This window comes from Oxyura jamaicensis, unplaced genomic scaffold (assembly GCF_011077185.1).
Source record: "Oxyura jamaicensis isolate SHBP4307 breed ruddy duck unplaced genomic scaffold, BPBGC_Ojam_1.0 oxyUn_random_OJ72952, whole genome shotgun sequence".
Taxonomy (NCBI): Eukaryota; Metazoa; Chordata; class Aves; order Anseriformes; family Anatidae; genus Oxyura; species Oxyura jamaicensis.
The window spans coordinates 40257-58905 of NW_023311340.1; the positions used below are offsets into that span (position 1 = coordinate 40257).

The 18649-nt window shown below is 48.7% G+C and overlaps 1 long non-coding RNA gene across 1 annotated transcript; it reads right to left on the minus strand.

Moving 5' to 3' along the window:
* Window positions 1-1915: 1915 nt before the first annotated feature.
* Window positions 1916-17723, minus strand: LOC118160024. The gene is made up of 3 exons (XR_004747307.1): window positions 17494-17723; window positions 6101-6104; window positions 1916-1926 (listed from the first exon to the last, which is right to left on the minus strand). It is a non-coding gene; the product is annotated as an uncharacterized LOC118160024 (long non-coding RNA).
* Between the last annotated feature and the right edge of the window lie 926 nt (window positions 17724-18649).

An 18649-nucleotide genomic window follows, 5' to 3' on the forward strand; every position in this document is an offset into this window, starting at 1 on the left:
TCTGCAGTTTGAGAAAGTCCTTTCACTCAGTTCCTCCTAAGGAACCAAATCCAGGATGAATTCTGCTCATCTCTAGAGGCTTCACTCCTAGATCAGTTTGAAAGGGGAAAGAAAAGAGAGAGAGGACAAGTGCTTGGTTAATTAGACGGCCCTTGGAACAGACTAGGAGTTCTCAATTCCCCAGCTGCTTTGGTACATGAATTTGATGAAGAATGACACTGACTCAAACACTGCCTTTTGCTTAGCACTGGAAGCACTCAAGAAACACCTCATGACAACTGAGGAAATCACATCCACTTACTAGTTCAGACTTAGGGAGACACTCAATACCAGCTACACTCCTCCCATTTGGGAGCTTTTCTTCACATCTAGGATACCCATGCCAAGATTCACCCCACCTAACTCAACTTCAGCTCAAGACTTGAGCTTCAGAATCCACTCACGCTCAAATTCGATTACTCTCAGCAGCAAGATCTTATCTGAGCTTAGCTGCTCTCTGGAAGCATCCCTCTGCGTCTCCCTGGAGGGAACGGAAGATACAGCTAATGCTGATTCCACTCCTGACTAAACATCCTCCTTCAATGCCCCGTGTGGGATGTGATGGCTTTTCACCTTTGGCAGTTTTTTTTATACAAAAAAATTATGTTAACAAAACTAAAATTCTGGAATAAAATAATTTCTTCATTCTAAGAGTACAGTAAGTCACAATGCTTTGTTTTATATATTCACATAAGTAACTAACATTATCCTGTGCGTGTTAAGTTCTCTTCTGCTTTAGTTTTCGCATCCATTCATATTCATACTTCTCCATTAGTGTTAATAAAGCCATGTTATGCCATTACTTATCCATTTCAATTTTCTACTCATTCTCTTCAGCTTTTTCTTTACAGCACAGCTGGCAGACAGCACCACTAACCCCATCAGTCACTCCAGCTATTGTCCTGCCCCTTTTCCTTTCTCCTGCCATCTCCAAGCTCCACTGCCTACTTCCAAACTTCCTTCCAGGGTCTCCATATGAGGACTTACCCTATTTAGCTTTCACCCTAGCTGCCATATACACTCGAAGCAAGAGTCAGGCCTACGTCTCCATTCTCTGCTTTCTCCACATGGTGTTGCTGTGGTATGACAAAGAGTCAATGGTAAGACTGTTCGTCTTGTATTCTCATGCAGCTTCTGCTCATCAGATCTCTTTAGGGTGGATCTGCAACTGACTTTGTGAGTGATCCTCCTGAAAGAGATTGGAGGCAGCTCAGTTCTCTGCCCTTTTCTCAACCTGAATCTGATTTTCTTACCATTCTTTCTTGGGAAGTGAGTTTGCTGCACCCCTTAGAATTGCTCTTCTCTGAGGAATTCCATGATATTAATTCACATCCAAAATCCAGTCAACATGCTCTTTCCAAAAAGATCAGTTACAAAGTGCAACTGATCTGATTTCCAAAATCTTAGCAAGACGTATGCATTGCAACTTAGCTTAATCATTTGATTGTAGTCTTGAAATGGCAATTCTCATAGACATCAGAAAAAGATTGAAAAACATATTAAAAACTGCCATGGGAACATCTCAAAATGATTCATGCCTTGAGTTATTTTGACTTGTTAGGGCAGAATGCAAAAGTAGACGATGACAAGGCATCAGGGGCTGCAAGAAACTTCCAAAGCCACTTCTTCCAGTGTCCAGAGGAAAAGGAAAATGGAGGGAATGCTCCAGTAGGATCATTACAGAGTCAGGGAACCATTCCAATTCATGGGAGGTCAGGCAGACAGCGCTTACAGCCAGAGAAACACCGCTGCCTCCATGGGGCCCTTTTGTCTTTCTCTTTGCCAAGGGGCACAAAGGAAAGGACGAATGGCATCTTGAGGAATTTTGCATGAAAAATAAGGACAAAGGGAAGTACCCCTTTCTTTTCCTTGGCAGATCTTTCCAACCTGAGTTTCTGATTTGACATTCTGCACACAAATCTAATCTAGATACAAGATTATGTGCTTTGATTTTTAAAAACATAGCAACCGGACAGAGTGCATTTCATTCCAAACTGTTTATACAGACATGATCAAATGCATCTACTTCTCCTGTGGAACACTACGGCTGCTTGCCATCCGTGGTACCGAAGAGAAAAGAATACTATACAGAGCTGGCTGTCTTTAGCTTGGCGGGACTTAACTGCTCCAGCCAGCATTTTTCCAAAAATCTCCCCTACCTGAAGGCAGCAACAAAGCAGAATGGGTCAAAGCAGTCAGATTTAACATGAAATTCAGCTGTTGGAGGAACAGGATCTCTCTGCCACACTGGGAGCGGATGCATTCCAAGGACTTTTGCTTGATGGATTGGTTGGTTGGTGGATTTCTGGTTCCTTCACTTTATTGCAGTCCAGACTGCTACCAAAGAACCAGCACTGCTTTGGGAAGCACCCCAAGTGGAATTTGGCTTGGAAGGACTCCCCTGACCCTGCTTGCAGTTAAGACTTGGGAAAAATTCGAGCAAAGGTGCTTTGGTTACCACTTGCTCCCAGGAGATGCCTGACACTGAAACATGGAATTAGACATTAGAGAGTGACTGATTAAGAACAAATATATAGACAACACTCATTGCTTGTGCTGCTCTGGGAAAATACAATGTTACATTTGTGATGTACTGTGCTTGTGCTGCTCACAGTTTATGTTATCCTCCCCGTCATTGCACTAGGATTAAACCATGAGAAGACAGTACTCTATCCTTCAGAGCATAGAACGTGGGCACGGATGGGGAATGGGAAATGGCAGTCTGTAAATCTGGAATCATGTATTACGCGGGAACAACAAGGATTTATTTGTGAAAGCAATACAATTGATGCTCAGGATGTATGTCTTGACACTGAGCAAGGTGTTTGCCACTTTGAAATTCATCCAAATACTAGTCAAAAGACTCTGCTTGTATATATTGGTCAAGGGTGCGTGTGTTTAAGAACTGCTTGTGCTTTTGTAGAAGTAGATAAGGAAAATATAACTCTCCCTAGCAAAAATCATTCGAACTTTTGTATTTGTAACTTTGTTAGAATAATTGGGTGTGATTTTCTGTATGTGGCACCAGTGGTATCCCACCAGTTGATCAAGTCTAACAACACAACATATCACAAGTTATTACCTGCACCTATTGGGATGAACCTCACATTAGTGAAGCAGCTAGTTAAACACCAAGACCTGATCAAAATTTTAAAAAGCATTCAGGAAAATGGAGAGAAGACTCTAATCACTGTCCATCATGATACAAAGGAAATAAACAGAGTTTTGCAGAGAATTAAACAAGACACAAATCACAGCTGGTGGGATGCCCTCCAAGGGGACAGTTGCCGGGCTGTGGGGTTGCCAGGTTTTCTGTCTGAGATTTTATGTCTTCAAAAATACACTAATTGACTCGTCGGCAAAATTGGTGGGACAGTCTGCTAAAGAAGCCTAGCACAGCAGAGGATTGCAGAGCAATGCAGAGGAAAGCAGAGCAAGACAAAGCAAAGCCCTGCTAGGGAAAAGAAAGCACCATAAGGAAAAGCAATGACAAGCAGGGGCAGAAAACGCAAAGCACGGCCAGAGAAACCAAAGCAAAAGCAAACAAATCAAAGCGAAGCAATCTGAGGTAAAGCAAAGCAAAGCAGGGGCAAGAACAGCAGAGGAAAGTAGAGAAGGAAAAGCAAAAGTGTGTCGGGAACAGCAAAAGGTCAATGAGAGAAATGTCAGGGCTGGAGTGCTGAGGAGCAAGGTTTTCCATGCAGTGTCAGACCTTAAGAGTCTGCTTTTCCTCCCTGTGCAGGTGTCCAAAGGAGACACCCAGGATCAATATAATAGGAGAATGAAGCTCCAAACTGAAATGCACAAAAATCTGTTATTTAAGATGAGAAAATATTATTATTAGGTGCTTTTTGAAACCTTCCTCCTTAACTACACCATGAAAGCTCTTCAATTAGCTGTACAAATCTTGAAGACTTGAAGGAAATTATGGGAGAGAGATGGCTCCTTAGGAGTTTCTGCATTTTAATGAGTTCCATGGCGTATTTTGGTTCTGTGAAGCTTAGGTCCTGAGAGAAGAATGATTTAAGTGCTTGAGAAGGTTAAGTCAGAAGAAAAAGTTGAAATGACTTCGAGTATTAATGGGCCCCACTGAGGGCCCTAAGTAACAAGGACTCCCCAGGGATTTGTTAGGGAACCTAATTGAAGGCCATGATTAGACAGACAAAGGCAGTGTGCTGACAAAAGTCTTGATTGGTTTTAGTGAAGCAGAAGGGTCAAGGATTGACCACAGCCACAGGGAGGGGAGATCCTGCACACCCACATCTAGCTCAGGGTTCTTCCTAGGGTCTGAAGGATATGGTGGGCAGTGTGATGCCATGTGAAGAACACTGGTATGACACCTTCCAGCCTCTGCACAGGTTTGCAAGGATGCAAAGAGGCCCCATTGCAATGACTACATCTCCTCATAAGCTCTAGCCAAGGGGACAAAAACCTCAGGGTTGTCGGAGTCTTCCCTTCTTGCCAGCACCCACCTCTTTGTCCTCTTCAGACTTTCCTATGCTGTCTCACACTTAGCCCTTTTTCCTTGAAGCCTGCAGACACCCATCTCTGTTCACCACCTTGCTCTCATCCCGGCATTTCCATCATTTCACCAATGTCTCATCAACCCAGCTGTTCCTTGAAACACAAAGCTAGGTCTGATCATAGACACTATTTGGGTGACTTCTGGCACCATAGCACTACCCTTAGAGGGACATTTCTTCCTCCTCATGGCCAGTGCCAATATTCCAAGGTGCACTTTGTGGCAGTTTTTTCTCTCCTGCTCTTTCCTACTACCAAAGAAAGCTCCATCAGGGTGGAAATCAATCCTAAAGTAGGCATCCCAACCCACAAGCCTCCTTACGGCCTGTCAGCCAACCAGACACAAGCCATCTCACCAGCATCTTCCAAGCCATGGGACTGCTGCTGGCCTTGCAACTTCTTGGCTAGACACAGCCAAGCCTTGTGCCTTTTGATGTCCAGTCATGAACTCAAGCAGAAGGGACAGGACAACCCACATGCAGGCCTTCTTTCTGTCTGGGTCCTCCTGGGTATGGAGGCAGAGGGGATCCCACAGTCAGCATGCCAACCAGGTGCCTTCTGCTGGCCTACCAGGGCCACTGGCAGATGTCAGCCCAAAAGTACAGATCCCAGGGAGAAGTCAAGGGTGACCTGCCACCTGCAGACAGAAGTGACCTCACAGTCCCTTTCTGTGACACGTTCCTGCTGCTGCCCTATCAACTGCAGAGACAGAAGTGACCTCACTGTCCCTTTCCGTGACACGTTCCTGCTGCTGCCCTATTAATTGCAGAGACACAATTGACCTCACAAGCCCTTCCACAATCACATTCCTCCTCCTGAGGCAGGAGATCCTGAGGCTGAGCTGAATTCATCAGAGCATTCCCACCCATCTCCTCCCTGTGGCCCACAAGCTGATCAGATCCATGGCCCCTCACATTGATCTCTGAATACCATGTGGCTGCACGGCAACCTCACGGTTCCTATCTTGCTCCAAGGGAACAAGAACCTAAAGTTAACGTTTAGGAGAGAGGTTGAAGGAGAGGAGGTTAATGCACAGGAGGACACGGTTTGGATGTTAGCTTTCATGTATGGCATTAGGGACTACAGTGAACCTTTCTGGGTTAGGGATTAAGCAAATATGTAGTGGGAGGATTTGTTGTTCTGCTTGAGGTGTCAGTCTGTGGTTAGAGTATGGGCAAGCTCTTTGGCTTAGGTTTTTGTTTAGGTCTGCAAGAAGACAAAGGTTAAATAGAGCATTTTAATGCTAGTGTTAAAGGCAGGGATCAGGGTGAGCAAGAGAGTAAATATAATGGAAAGGGGTTATGGACTAATTTTGGCTTCAAGGGATATTGTGGTCAAACATTAGAGCAGTGGATTTCTGTCAGGGTGTGGAGTGGCATTTAGATTTAGGTATTAATGTTGCTGGTTAAATTGGGTAAGGGCCTCACATGTCTGCTTTGAGTAAGATTTCTGGCAGGATCAACATTACCTGAATATTCTTACCTCTCCAAAATCATTAGCTTCAGCTGACCAAGCTCCTCTTCCATCCCCTGTATCTCACATCTCTCCTGGCCAGGCTTCTCCTGACTTCCCCATATCAGTCATCTTCTTAGGGGCAGCTCTCTAATAGCTTTCATGAACTCAGAGTAGCTGTCTCACCTGTGTTGGCTACTCTGTTCCTGAGGAAGAAGCAGCTCCTAAACCAGCATGGAGATGGACAAAAAGGTCTGTAGGAGCACCCTTCACAATGTACCCAGCAACTCTGCAATACCACAAAAGTGTGCTTCCTACCTACAAGTTTTGGTTCTAGAATGGACCTATGGACATAGGGTAAGTTTTTCCAGGTCCTCATGCAGGCTTTATGTTCCCCCAGGCATCTGGGAGGCAGTGGCCCCCTCTGTAGAAAACTGAAAGCAGCCCTGAAAGATGAATTAGGAAAAAGCTGAAACTTCTGACATGACAACCCCTATCCAAGACCTCTTCCTCTATGGGGGCTACCAGCTACTTAGGAAGAGAGGATCTCACACACTGTGTGCAGAGCACGTGCATCTGCTGTCCTGTCATGGAGACCAGCCAATAGGAGCCTAAAGGCACTGCTCCCAGCCAGGAATCAAGGGGTGACCTGTCAGCTACTTCAGAAAAAAACCCACTCACAGGCCACTTAACATCCATTAGCTTTGTGCTGGACTAGAGTTTCTGAGGCACCACTACCCTTGTAATACCACACCTACAGAACACCCCCTTCTTGGACCAGGACCTGCTCAGGTAGAAGTGATTTGGTTGTGATCCTTCAAGCCCATGGCACACGTCCTGGGCTCCCAGCCTCTCAGACATACAGGAGCCAGTTCTGTTCCAGTCCTGTGAGGTGCTAGGGCAGGAGGGACCTTGCAGTCAAATCACTCGCCAGACTCCTTTGCTGGGGCTGCTGCATGCCCTGGGGCTGCAGACAGCCTGCTCACAGCAGATTGAGCACTTGAGCTCCGGTCAGTCCACCTTGGACAGGTGGACTTGGACTCCATTCACTGATGTCTGCTGGGCTCAAGCTGCCCTTGTCAAATTCCTTGGCTCTGCTGGCAGTTCCTGCTTCCATCGGCAAAAGACATTAACCTGCCGTCAGTCCCATCTTGTGCTACAGAGGCCCAGTCACTGAGGCCCCTGGAATTGGAGTCAATTTGCCATCTGCATGGGCACTGGCAAAGTCCATGCTGGGACTGCTCTCACTACACAGACTCTGTCTGGAAAGAAACAAAGCATGGAGCTCCTTTGGAGTCTCTTCCTGGGGCTTCTTCTTGACAGCAGATTTGCAGGAAGGCCTCAGCCTTCAGGCAGTGCCCCGAGGAGATCCCTTCTTAGCAGGGAAATGCTGCAGTGGAGGCGAGATGTGCCACTGCCATGCCCACTGCCTGTCCCTGCCTGCAGTCCCACACAGCAACACTGGCACCAAACTACAGGAGCAGCCGGGCCTTACACCACCAGCAGGGCTCAGCAGGAGAGGGTGGCAATGGCAAGAGAGCAGCTCTGCATGGACCCAACACTGATGCTCCCAGGCTGGACTGCTGGGCCACAACTCTTCTCCACCTCTGCACACAGGCACTGTCCCTGCAGCCACAGAAAAGGTCTCAGAGGGAGGATATAAGACAGAAAGGCATTTTATTTAGTTTAAATGCATGAGCAAAATGAATTATATTTCTTTGTGGACAACATTTGATAAAATACAATTGAGAAAAAAAAAAAAAAAACAATAACAACACAAGAAGATAAGACCCACTGGCTTCACCTATCATGAGTAACATTATGAGTGATTTACAGAAGAAGGCGGGCAATATATTGCTCAAGAAAAACACCCAGTCATCACATTCCACATGGCAACTTTGATCTCCTTGCTCCTCATGCTGTAGATGAAGGGGTTCATTACTGGAGGCACTATCAAGTACAGAAATGCCAGCACAAGATCCACAGAAGGGGAGGAAATCGAGGGGGGCTTCAGGTGGGCAAAGATAATTGTGCTGAGAAACAGGGAGACCACAGCCAGGTGAGGGAGACACGTGGAAAAGGCATTATGCCGTCCTTGCTGCAAGGGGATCCTCGGCACGGCCCTGAAGATCTGCACATAGGACAGAGCAATGAAAACAAAACACCCCAACAACAGAAAAGCAGAAGCTGTAGTAAGTTGAACTTCCCTTAGGTAGGAGTCTGAGAAGGAGAGCTTGAGGATCCGGAGCACTTCACAGAAGAACTGGTTGAGGGTATTGCCACAGCAGAGAGGCAGTGAAAATATATCGGCAATGTGCAGCACAGCTTGGAGAAAGCCACTGCCCCAGGGAGCTGCTGCCATCTGGGCACAAGCTCTACTGCCCAGGAGGGTCTCATAGTGCAGGGGCTGGCAGATGGCAATGCAGCAGTCGTAGGACATGATGGTAAGAAATGAAAACTCTGCTAAACTGAAAAAGATTAACAGAAAGAGCTGTGCAGCACATCCTGAATAGGAAATGGCCCTGCTGTCCCAGAGGAAATTGGCCATGGTTTTGGGGACAGTGGTGGAGATGAAGCCCAGGTTGAGGAGGGCAAGGCTGAGGAGGAAGAAGTACATGGGGGTGTCGAGGTGGTGGTCACAGGCTATGGCGGTGAGGGTGAGGCCGTTGCCCAGGAGAGCAGCCAGGTAAATGCCCAGGAAGAACCCGAAGAGCAGGAGCTGAAGCTCCCGTGTGTCTGCGAATGCCAGCAGGAGGAACTCAGTGATGGAACTGCTGTTACACATTTCTTGCCTCCGAGCAAGGGAGCCTGTCCAAAAGAAGCAAAGATAGTGCAAAATGTAAGGACTTTTCTGACCAAAGTCCATTGCATGTCTCAACAAACACTACACAAACAACATACTGACTCATTCATTTCAGGACGATCTTTCTGCCGCTCCTTGTCTTTTCTCTGGTTGGTGCTCTGAGGGTGCAGGGGGCTGTGCTGTGGGCTCTGCAGCAGTCAGTCCTGGTCTACAGCAACAGGTAAAAGGGAACCTGGAGTGAGCTGAGAAGTCCGCAGGCCAGGGACATGTCCCTGCTGCAGGACATGAGGAGAAGGTCAAATAATTCCCTAAGAAAAAACAAAGGTGATGTCGGTACTGTCTGTATGCAGTGTGTGAGGTGTGTGAGGTGCCTCAGAGCAGCAGCAATGCTCAAGGAGCCTTAGTCTCTCATACAGATGTTACTACTCCATTCCCATCCTTCTACCTCAGCACATGGGCAGGAAAATGAAGCTGATTCTAAAAAGCACACTGCCTTCAGGTAGCTCTTGCTATGCAGTTCTGCTGTGCAGTGCCCTAGGGAGGTGTGGGGCTGTGAGCAGCCTGCCCCAGGCAGCAGGCTCTGGGCAGAAGCTGGATCCTGCCCTGCCCTGTCCTGCCGGGGGCGGGGGGGGGGGGCGGGGGGGGGGGGCTCTTTCCACCTGCAGCTTCTCCCCACAGCACCTGGGCAGCTCCCCGGGCAGGCTGAGTGCTGAGCCTGGCAGGTGGCAGAGGCCCTGCCCCGGCACACAGCCCCTGGGGCACAGCAGGGACCCTGCTCTGCACCACAGCCCTGGGTACCTCTTCCTGTACCCCTGGCTGCACAGAAGAGAAGGGAGAGAGAACTTCAAAGAGAAGGGAGCCCTTGGGTCCTGCACGCTGACCCTGCAGCACACAAGCCCTGCGTGCCCTTCAACTCCAACGCCGAGCGTCCTCCTGACAGCTCCCGTTGGCTGAGGGCTGTGCCAGCTCCAGGAAAGCCTGGCAGGGTGCACAGCGGCATTGCCCTGCAAACAGAGACTTACCATGGGGAGGTGGCTGTGAGGATTTCTCCCCCCACAAGCTCTCCTCTACCTTTCTATCCCAGGCTGCCCTGAACCTCTCTCCCCCTTCTTTCCTCTCCCCATGCCAGCTGCAGGCAGTGCCCCCAGTCCTGCTGTGCCTGGCAGAGGAGCTGCTCCTGCGTGGCTGAAGCAGCTTCTCAAGTAGTCCAAGTCTGATGCAAACTCCAAAGCCTCTCACAGTGTTAATGGTCCAAACAAGGGACATTACTGACCAAGCCTCCCCATGGGCTTGTTAGAGCAGAAAAGTGCAGGCAGTGATGATGGGGAGACCAACTAAAGGTGGCCCTGATGCTGAGGAAACCTTGATGTGTCCCAACGGTCAGACCCTGACCCCAGCCTCTGGGAAGGGAGGTCCTATCCCTCCAGTGGGGTTTAAGGCTCTTCCTGGATCAGTGCACAGTGGGTAAGGGCAATGCCAAGTACAAGGCTACAGGAGGACATCTCCTAGACTCCTGGAGGGGGATGGGGAGGCATTGAGACCCTATTGCTGTAATAATGAGGTATCTCCTCATAGGCCTCACTGACAGAGACAAGAGCCAGAGTCCAAGCTGTTGGCTCTGTCAGGGGCTTTCATCTTGCAAAAGATCCTTGACCTAGATCCTAGGACCACCACAGGCTGTCCTATTCTGTCCCATGTCTGCACCTGTTTCCCTGCAGGACTTAGATGGCCACCTTGCTTCCCCACCTTGCTCTCACCTAAGCACCTCCCTGCCTTGACTGATGTCTCTCCATCTGCCCTCAGTAATCCATGAAACACAGTGCCAGGGGCTGATGCAGACACCCTCTGGGTGACCTCATGCACCACAGCTCTGCTCTTCAAGAAACATTTCATCTCAGCCCCCATCTCACCACCCCCAATATGAATTTTGTGATGTTCTTTCTTTCCCATGCTCTTGCCTACAAAGAGGAAAAACTCCACCACCACTGCAACCACCCCTCAAGCAGTCTCAGTCTACTTCTCTACTGCCCAGAGCCTGCATAACACAGGGCCAAAGAAGCCCAGGTCCCTCAGCCTGGGCCACGCTGCTCCAGAGGTAGCCACAGCAGTACTGAATCGAGTGGGACGATAGCCCAAGTTGTCTGAGTGGCCCCCGCTGCCCCTAGTGCAGCCCTGTAAAGGAGATGGCCTTGCTCCCTGTCAACGTGTCCCACTGGCTCCCATGGTGTCCTTGTAGCACCCAGGCCTTCTCCCCAGGGTCCCCCTTCAGCTGCTCATGTCCAACCCTGCGCTGATGGATGCAGGTATTCTGCCCCACATGCAGCACTGGCCACGTCTCCTTGCCACCTTCAGGGGGTTTCTGTTGGCTGAAGGCTGGAGATTCCCAAGGTCCCCCTGCCCTGAAGCTCCCTTTTGTCACCTGTTCATGGTTGGGTGCAGGTGGCTCACCCTGATGGTGGTGACTCTCTCAAGATAACAGCATGAGGAGTGCCAGGCCTCTACAGGCACTAAGGGAGGTTCTTGTTTAGTGGAATTTCCAACCCAGGCAGGAATTACCATGAGAACCAACTCTGAAACACCCAGTGACACTACAAAGCAAGCAAAGCCAGGACCAGAGGGAATGTGTGTTGGGCTCTTTGTATGCTAGGGTATTTGCTGGGAAAACATATACCTGTACAGACACACATACAATATAGTGCCTCCAGCAGCTGGACTTGGACCCTCTGCCTAGCCAGGAGCTTGCCCCACGATCTGCTCTCGTTCCCTAAACACACAAACCATAACAAGTGTCTCCTGTACAGAATCTCTGAGCCTTTGATGCTGGGAGACAGCAAGCTGCTACCATTTATCTGCCTCCTTCTCCTGTTGATTTTGGTCAGGAGTTCCTTTCTCATCCGTGCCAGATTCCTGCCACCTTTGCTTTCTTCTTGAGCAAGCTGATCAAGTGGAAGGTGTTCATGGTCATGGGAGGGGTGTTGCAATTAGATAATCTTTAAAGTCGCTTCCAACCTGATCCATTCTATGAGTTGATGCTCAAATATCAACCAGCTCCCTGCAGCCCTGCCTTCTGCAGGGCAATATCCCAAAGGAATCCTCCAAGCAGGTCCCTCAGCAGGCCCAAGTCTGCTCACCTCAAGTCTGATGCGGAGAGGTTGAGGGAGCTGGGGTTTAGCCTGGAGAAAAGGAGGATCGGGGAGACCTTATAACTCTCACAAGTCCCTCGTAAGGGGTTGTAGCAGGGTGAGGGTCAGTCTTTCTCCCAAGCAGGAAGCAACAGAAGAAGAGGAAATGGCTTCAAGTTTTACCAGGAGAGGTATGGGTGGATATGAGGAAAAATTTATTCCCTGAAGGGGTTGTGAGGCCTTGGAAGAGGCTGCCCAGGGAAGGAGTTTAGTCACCATCCCTGCAGCTATGCAAAAGACCTGTAGATGTGGTGCTTTGGGACATGGTTTAGTGATAGACTTGGCAGGGCATGGTTAGCACTTGGACTTGGTGACTTCAGAGGTCTTTTCCAGCCTAAATGATTCAACAGTTCTATGATAATAAGCAGAAATGTTGAGACACAAGCCGACCAAGCAAACATAGAATAAAAGGGCAAAACAGTGAGGTTTACAGAAGTTGTCAAAAATATTTTCTTTCTGCTTGTGAACCTGACAAATTATTTTAAATTAAAAAAAAAAAAAAAAAAAAAAGTCATTGACAAATCTGTGGGTCCAAAGAAATAAATACTGAGTGGTGTCCCAGTGCACAAGAGGGCTTGTGTGATCGAGGTGTCAGAATGGGCAGGAGGGCAGCAGTGGCTGCGTCACCCAGCTGTCACAATAGTGCCGTGACACGGCAGCCCAGTTGGGATAGAAGGCCCCTGGTTGCTGGCAGGTCCCAGTCAGGATGGAAGCCCCGGGCAGCAGAGTGCAGAGCAAGGCAAGACAGGGAGGTGAGTGCACGATGGAACAGGGGCTGAAGCAGTGTCCAAGGTTGAGCAGGGCCAGAGTCCCGCTGCAGCCTGAACAGGGGCTGGAGCTCAGCACCTTGGTGTCTTGGGGAGATCCTTGGGTGCTCCGGGAAGAGGCATGGGTGCTCCAGGGCTATGTTTTGGTGTCAGGGGAGGTGCTTGCTTGCCCTGAGCAAGACAGTTGGGTGCTCCAGGAAGGTGTTGCATTCCTTGGGGAGATGCTTGGCAGCTCCACAAAGATGGGTGGTGTGCCCAGGGATGTGCTTGTGTGTTCCACCTTGAAGCTTAGGACCTCCAGGGAGATGCCTGAGTGACCGGGAGAGAACCTTGGGTTCAGCAGGGATATGCTTATGTGCTCTGGGGAGGGAGGTGCTTGTGTTCCCTGAGAATATCCCTGGACCCTCTTGAAAGATGCTCCTATTGCCCTTGGAGATACTTGGGTGCCCCAGGAGGTGCTTGAGTACTGCAGAGAGCAGTTTGCCTCCTCCAGAGAGGGGCTTGAGTGCTCCAAGAGTGTTGTGGAGTTCCCTGGGCAGGTGCTTGTTTGCCCTGTTGAGATGTTTGGGTGAGCCAATATTTTGCTGCCCAAGGGACAAGCCTTTGGGCTTTAGGAATGTGTAGTGATGGCCTGGACTGATGCCTTTTTGCCCTGGGCAGATCATGGGATGTCCAGGAACATGCTTGAGTGACCAGGGAATAACTTGGGTTCCAGACGGGAATTGATTGCTATCTGCAGGGAGGTGCTTGGGTGCCCTGGGGACATGCATGGCTGCCCCAACAAATTGCTTGTGCAGCACAGCGAGGAGCTTGTTTGTACCAAGGTTGTGATGGGTGACACAGGGTGATGCTTGGGTATCCTGGGGATCTACCTGGTGCCCCAGGGAGAAGTTAGGGTACTCCTGAGAGCTCTTGGCATGCTTCAGAGAGGTGCTTTTTGAGCCATTGAGATGCTGAAATAACTTGTTTGGGAGCTCTGGAGAGACGTCAGAGTACCTCAGGATGTGCTTGGGTTCCCTGGGGAGCTGTTTCAGTAATGCTGCAGTGGGATGCCTGAGTGCTATGGGGAGATGCATGGGTCCTGCAGGAAGATGCTTTGTTCTCAGGGGTGATGCCTGTGTGCTTCAGGGTTCCTGTGCTATCTGTGTTCCTGGGGAGATGGCTTGCTGCTGCTGTGGAATGTTTGTTTCCCCTGCAAAGAGGCTTGGGTGCTCCAGGGAGATGCCTGGGCGATTCAGCCTGAACCTTGGGTGCTTGGGTTGATGCTGGGATCTCCTTGAAGGTGCTGGAATGTCCTTGGATGATATGTAAGAGGTAGAAGGTAGTGCTTAGATGTCGTGGGGAGGTGCTTGTCCACTCAAACACAATATCGGTGTGCCCTGGGGAAAATCTCGGCAATTTCAAGAGGTGCTTGTGTGCCCTGGGAAGATGCTTGGGTGCCATGGAGGGTGCTCCAGGAAGACACTTCTATTCACAGGGGAGATGGTTGCTTTCCCCGGGGAAGTGCTTTTCTTCTGCAGGCAGCTGCCTGAATGCTCCTATGTAGAGATCCTGTGCTTTGGGGAGGTGCTTCGGTCCTCCTAGTCAGACAGGTTGGTGGTGTGGGGAGACTGTTGGGTGCTCCAGGGAGATGCCTGTTTGCTGCATGGAGAAGCCTGGGTACCCTCGGGACATGCTTGTGTGCCTGAGGGAGATGCTGGTGTGAACCAGGGCAATGCTTTGCTTCTCCAGGGAGGATCTTGCTGCACCTCCCTGGGGCACCCTCACATGTCTCCTGGGAACCCCAGCATCTTTCTGAACCACTAGAGGATCGCCCAAGCACCATTCCCAGGCACTCAAGCATCACAATGGAGTTCCAAAGCATGTCCCTGGGGCATACTGCCTGGATCAGCCCTGCAGAACCTTGGAGGAGACAAGGATTCCCCTGGGCACATCAGGCACTTCCCAGGTTACTCAGGAACCTCCCTGGAGCACCCTGGAATCTTCCCGGGGCAACCAAGGAGATCCTTTGAGATTTCAAGCATCTTCCTGAGTCACCCCAACATCTCGGCTGTGTACCCATTGAGTCCATCTTTCAGGGAACACCGAGATCTTCCTGTGTAACCCAGGCAACTCCTTGGTGTACCCAAGCACCTCCCTCTGACACACAAGCATGTCCATGGGGAACACACTGAGACATCACCCAAAGGCATACAAGCATTGCTTTGAAGAACCCAGACACAGTAATAGAGGACCAAGCACAGCCTTGAAAGACACAAGCACTTACCTGGGGAACAGTAGTGTCACCTGTGGGAGCCCAAGCATCTGTAAAGGTCACCCAAGAATACCTTTCAAGCACCCAAGAATCTCCCTCCAGCAATGAATCACCTCTCTGGAGAAACCATACATCTCCCTTGTTCAGCCAACACAGGTACACAAGAAGCTCCCTGGAGAATCCAAGCACCTTCCTGTAGCACACAAGGAGTTCCTCGGGGTCTGTAAGCATTTTCCCAAGACACACAAGCACCTCCTGGGGCACCAAAGTACCTCCCTGGGGACCGCAATCACCTGCTTGTGTGCCATAATTTCATCCAGGGTCACCCAAGCACCTCTCAGGGGCAATGAAACAGCTCTCTAAGGGACTCAACAGCACAAGTGGAGCACCCCAGCACGTCCCTGGAGCACACAAACTGCTCTCTGCAGTACCCAGGCACCTCCTGGGGCTTCCAAGTATCCTCTCAGAGGAACTGAGCATCTTCTTAGAGTGCCCAAGAATATTCCCAGGGCACACAGGCTTCTCCCCAGAGCACATAAACATATCCCTGAGGCAGACAAACACCTCTCTGCAGCATCCAATTTCTCCCCAGGTCACCCAAGCATCCCCCAGCAGCACAGAAGTACCTCCGTACCTCTCTGGAACACCCGAGCACCTCATGGCAGTACCCAAGAATCTCCCCACTGCAATCCTACATCTGAGTGGAGAACCCAAGCATCTCCCCAGGGCTCCAAAACACCACCTGGGGCACACAAACATCTCACTGGAGATGGGAAGCACCTCCTTTGGCACCCAAGAGCTTCCATGGGGTGCACAACATGCTTTCGTTCTGGGAGAATAAGATACCCAGTAGTTTAGCTTGTTTCAGTTGTTTAAGGCTTTTGAACAGAACACAGTAAAGAAACAGAACTCACCAACAATCTCATCTGGATTGACAAGTTTAGCAGTTCTTGGAAATTCTTGCTTCACACAGGTGAAGATATCAAGCTTTTCCTAATTCAAAGCAACAAGAAAGATCGGACACAAATGTGCAGAAAAACAGGTGTGCATACTTGTTGCCTACACAGTAACGTTATCAAGGCACTCCATATACACAAAAAAATATAAATTAGTGCACAGGAGGAGAGAGTAGGAATATGATTCTGCACACCCACAATCAGTAACAAGAATTTCTGTTCTTCACTATGACTCAGTAAACGCGATGGTTAAATACTTGCCCAGATACAAAACTGAGTGTATTAGTTAATCATACATTAATAATCTACAGCGGGGCAGAACTGAGGAAAAAGAATTACGTTCCTAGCAGACATACCAAAAAAAATAATAATAATAATAATCATACAGGCATGAGAGAGATGCTAATAAAAAGTACTGTGGACAATTCTGCTTTAATTTCATGGCCCTGGGCAACTGGCTCGAGGTGTCCCTGCTTGAGCAGGGGAGGGTTGGACCAGATGACCTCCAGAGGCCCCTTTTAACCTCAACCATTCTGTGATTTGAGAGGAAAAAAATGAAATTCAGATCTAAACAAAAAGCTACCAAGGCAGTTTAAAAATGATGTGCCTATCATTCAAAAGAACAGTAAAATAATTTAATAGAGAAAACCTGAGACAGATGAAGTATGACTGCTGCATCCTACTTTAACAGGAGTTCCTCTAGAGAGAGGGGATTATTAAAGTTCATGGGCAAGGCCAGCACAAAGAATACATCAGTTAATTGAGTTGGAAATTTAAAAAGGTTCAAGTTCCTGAAAATTCTGGGAGCAGCTCACAACCAAGGAAGGATTCTAAAATGACAGTTAGGTCAATTTAGGAAAACAATTCAATTTGCCCATAACAAATGTTTGACACTTCGTGATACTGGAGATTCTTTGTGAGCTAGCAAGAAAAAATATATGTTAACAAGAATCAAAATTTGAGTGAGTGACTAACACAGGGAGCTATGCACTGCCTTTTGTTAAGCTTTCCAAGGAAATGTGTTCCTGAGCAGGATTTAGGAGCTAAGGATTAAAAGTTAAACAGCTTAAACTGCTAAGGTGATGGAAAGCACCAGGCTTTTTGCATATTCAGTCCCCTATCAGAGCTTTTAGTAAGATTTGGAGTAAAAACCAAGTCCGAAACAGCTGTTTCTAAACAGTGTCCATTCAAAAAGCAGAAGGCAATTCAGAAACTGGAGGAGGACATGCATTTCAGCATCTCCCTGATATCTCACGTCTTCTGCAGAAGATACTTCAGCCACTCTTAAAAGATAGCTGGAGCACAACCATCTCAACAAGACATGAAGTTAGAATTAGAGAGCAAGACTGTGTGTTACTTTAGACCACACTATTCTTTGGAAAGAAGCCATTTCAGTTCAATTAAAATTACAACTATGTTAGTTCCCTAGGTAAAATACTCCAGATAAACAAAAATGGCAAAATAAAGGACTATTTGCTTCTGGGTTGCTGCGCACCTCAACGTCTTCCAAATTCAAGACTTGGCATCTATGGATCTTCTCCATTTCATCCATTTTTGGCAACACAACTTCTGCAGTTCGAAGATAAAAAGTTGACATAGAAGAGCAAAGTTAGGCATGGATGAAAAAAATTAAAAGCAGTACACATCATCAATAGGACATTTTAATATAGTACAAACAAAGCAAAAGTCATTGATAGTTAGCCAACATTGTAGACATTACCAAAAAATTAGGTCAAATCTTTATTTTTGAGAGAGTTTTTTTTTTCTGCTGCAGCAACTAGATCTCTGTACCTAAGCCTGGCACCAAGGTTGCTGCACCAGTGCTAGCCCTGAATGTCAATCCTCTGGTGATGCCAACCACCCCACCTCATACCCCAGCTGCTGCAGGGTTGCTGCAGAGGGTCTGGGACCTGCACAGGAGCCTCAATAGGACACAAGCATCCATGGTGATGCTCAGAGGATCTGTGACTAGAGTGTGTGTGTGTGTTCTTTCAGATCCGGTGACGTTTATGGTGGTGGGACAACTCCATCCCCAAGGGCAGGGCAGCCATTCCACCTCCGGGCTCTCAGTGTCCAGATCAGCTTTGCCATTATTTTTTATTTTTTTATTATTATTATTTTTCTGGGCAGGGAGGAGGGCCTGCAGCCTTGCAAGACCAACAGCATTGGGTTTTGAACTTCAGCTGAAGTCCCACTTCCCTTAGCCCAACTAGTTAAGTGGTAAGCAAAAGAGTAGCAAGGACTCACAGGGTTCCATGGAGTAATATGACGATGCCAAAGAACACCAGGACAGGGAGAGACAATCAAGCATTGGGAATTTCTGTTATTTCTTAGGTTGTGGAGCAATGAATTCATGATCCCATCTCCATGGCCTTAATGGCAGAAGCTCTGATGGCTTGGAAAGGAGACCAGGGTTTACTCCAGGGATAGTGTTTGGACTGCAGGGGATGGCAGGGAGGTTCCTCAATCCCCCCTACCCCAGCATTTCTGGGAGCTGCTCCTTCCCACTCCCTGGAGTTGTGTCTCTGTGCCCACGTATTCTCCCTGTTGGTGCTCCCAGACCCCATCCCACCCGCAGTGTGCTCAGCTCTGCCCTGCAGACACCCCCAGCAGCAGGGCATGGTCCAGGGGCTATGGAGCAGGTGAGAGCAACACTGCTAAACCTGGAAAGATGC